The 3371-nt window shown below is 15.7% G+C and overlaps 6 annotated features.

Annotated features, from left to right (window-relative positions):
- The first annotated feature begins 45 nt into the window (after window positions 1-45).
- Window positions 46-85: a microsatellite.
- Window positions 86-252: 167 nt separating this feature from the next.
- Window positions 253-299: a microsatellite.
- Window positions 268-322: a microsatellite.
- Window positions 323-334: 12 nt separating this feature from the next.
- Window positions 335-380: a microsatellite.
- A 92-nt stretch (window positions 381-472) lies between these two features.
- Window positions 473-521: a microsatellite.
- Window positions 522-1009: 488 nt separating this feature from the next.
- Window positions 1010-1052: a microsatellite.
- Window positions 1053-3371: the final 2319 nt, after the last annotated feature.

Below are 3371 nucleotides of genomic sequence, written 5' to 3' on the forward strand. Positions count from 1 at the left end.
ATAATTTATCCAAAAGATATTTTTTTTTTACAAAAATTATTTAAGATAATTTATAAGAATAAAATATAAATTATAATAAAAAAATCTTATATTAATATTAATAAATATATTATAAATAATGGCATAAAAACCATTTCTGTGTTTAATATAAAAAAAAAATCGAATAAAAGTTAAGCAATATTAATCAATATAAATTAAAAAAATATTATTTTAAATTAAAATTGTTATATTTTAGTTAAAAAAAAGAAACAAAAATAAATTTTGATAATAATAAATATATTTTGGAAATGATAAATATAAAAAATATATTTAGAAAAGTAAACAAAATAATTAAATATTTATATTTATATTTATATTTATATTTATATTTATATTTATATATTTTTAAATATTAAATATTTTAAAAGTAATTATTGACATTTAAATATTTTATAAAATTTTTATTTCTTATTTTATTTTAAAATAAATAATTTATAATTTATATATGAATTATTTATAATTTATATATATTTTATTATATATTATTAAAATTTAAACAAATGAATTTTTTTTTTAAAAATATAATAAAACCTTAATGAATATTATGAAAAATATTTTTGTATAGAAATACATATATTTAAACGAAATTAATTATTTAGTTTTTTTTATTATTCTTTTAATTTTACAACGACATTTAATTAATTTACAGTCCTAGAATTTAATAAATATATAATTAATAGGATAAATATGAATAATCTCTAGTTTATTTTTTAATAATAACTTAAATAAATGAAGACTTAATTTATTTTTTAACTTTATCTATTAATATAATAATTATTACTTTTATAATAATAAATTTCATATTATATAATTAGTAAAAACCTTTGTTACTAACTTAATAAATATGTTCCTTTTTCATTTAAACATACATTTATATAACATTTTTTCATTCTATATATTTTTCAATTAAATATATAAACAATAGCATGATTAAATCCGTAGTAAACTTAGCTTTAACAATAATAAATAGTAAAAAATTAATAAATATATGATAAAATAATAAATATATATATATTTGTATATATATAAATATATTATTACATACATTTATAATTTTTAAATATAAATATAAAAGTAATAGTAATTATTATTCATGATTAAGATTTTTTAATATAATCAAAAGATTTTTTAGGGAAAAGATCAAACTTTAAATTTGATTTATTCACTTATTTTTCTAAATCATATTATGTACTCTACATTTTTTTTGTGACTTAGAATACATTTAGATTATTCTAATTTTTTTTTATTCTATCTTTAAATATTTAAATACGATGTAAAATTTATTTTATATAGATAAAAAAATAAGATTTTGTGCAGTATTTTGTAATATATTCCACGTTATGTTTATTATTTTTACTATATTTGGCATTAATTTTAATCTAAAGCATTTTTAATATCTAGGATTTTTTTTAATTATACTTTTTTCATTTAAACTAGCATAATTATTACAAAAATAAGAATTAAATATCTTGAAAAAAAATGATTATAAATAAAATTTTTACGAACTTGAGAAATATATAAGAATTTTAATATAAGAAATTCCTATAAACTTTTAAAAATACAATAAAACCGAAAATTCCTTCTTTTTAGAAAACATATAAATTGAACATTTAAAAAATTGTGAAGAATATCCGGAATGTTTTTGTAATTAACCATCATAAGAGGAAAATATCTTATAATTTTATGAAAATTATACTGGGAATATTTTACGGAAAAAATTCTTAGATTCATATTTAATTAGTCTTTTTAATTTATTTTTGAAAGATATTGAAAATTAAAAGCCTCCGAATTCTATATATAATGAATTTTCTTTATTTTATTTTATTTTTTTAGCCTAGGTATATTAATATAAAACTTTTTCTGCAGTGCAAATTATTAAATTAAGTAAAATCATAAATTTTTCTAAAAAAGAAAAATCTTTTTATCACGAATTACTTTAAGATTAAATCTTTTTATTAAATATTTAAACCGATTATTTCCTAATAATCTCCTTTGATGAAAAGCTAAATGATTTATAAATCTTTTTCGAAGAAATCTTATTAAAAAAATACGAAATTTTATTATTTTTATTCAAAGACTATATCAATTTAGTTGAATTTAAACAAAAAGCACTCAAATATTTGGAAAAAAGGGTCTATCTATAACAAATACTATAAGATCTGAGCAAAAAAAACTCTGAAAATCCAAAACTTTTATATTTTTAAGCCCTATATACTTAACTTTTAGCTTTCGAAGAAACTTAAAATTTCAATAATTAAAAAAAAAATCATTTAAATGATTTAATAAATCTTTAAAAAGCGAATTCATCTTCCTTATTTATCAGCTTAACAAAAAACCTTGGAGAAATACTGAAAGCTTCCAATAATATATACGAAAACATAAAATATTATCCTTAAGAAATCATAAAAAAAAACATAAAAATGTTAATTCCTTATCCAATATAAAATCATCATGATAAAATGTTATAAAACTATATAAAAAACAACCAAAAAATTACTAAAAAAATCCTTTTTTCTCCCCTTATAGTTCAAGAAAAAAACGGTTTTGGAAAAATCGCCAAAATCTAAATAAAATAATAAAATTAAAAATTCGAAGAAATTGGTTTAGTTGCTAATCTTGAATTTTAAGAAAATTCATATTTTTTTTAATGTTCTTTTAAATTTTTTTAAATTTAAATTGTTTCCTAAAATTTATTTATTGATTTTTTAGGGAAAAAAGGCATTCTTTTTAATGATTTATAAAAAATTTTTGCAAATAGAATGTTTCCATTATTATTTTATTTAGAAAAAACTTCCTTTTTGGAATAAAATATAATAAATAAATTCACAACAATAGCTTTTTTACCTAAAAAATAATTCTTGCAAGGCGAAATATATAAAAATAAAAAAAAATTCCCTTTTTTTCAACCTTTAGAGTTTAAAAACCTCGAAAAGAATTCGAAATATTTTTCAGTTGAAAAATTCGACATTTTTTCCGCGAAAATTAAATTAAGTTTATTTAAAAATAAGTACTTTTAATTTAATATTGTGGAAATCTTCCAATTAAAACTAATCGAAAATTAAAAAAAAATCGAAGAATAATTATTCTTTTTATAATATTAATTAAAAGAACTATTAAATATAAACTTCGATATAGACGATAATTTAGAATTTTTAAATAACAAAAATTACTAATAGACATCTTTAGAATGCTTAAACTATGAAAACTTGCCATAATAGTCTTTTCTTGAAAATGAAGATAATAAAAACTTTACAAATAGCTATGTTTCTCAATAATTATTTGGAAGTAAATAAAAGAGTTTTTCTTAACAAAACTCTAACTAAATACTAAAT

Source organism: Ichthyophthirius multifiliis, assembly GCF_000220395.1.
Source record: "Ichthyophthirius multifiliis unplaced genomic scaffold scaff_1120509249656, whole genome shotgun sequence".
Taxonomy (NCBI): Eukaryota; Ciliophora; class Oligohymenophorea; order Hymenostomatida; genus Ichthyophthirius; species Ichthyophthirius multifiliis.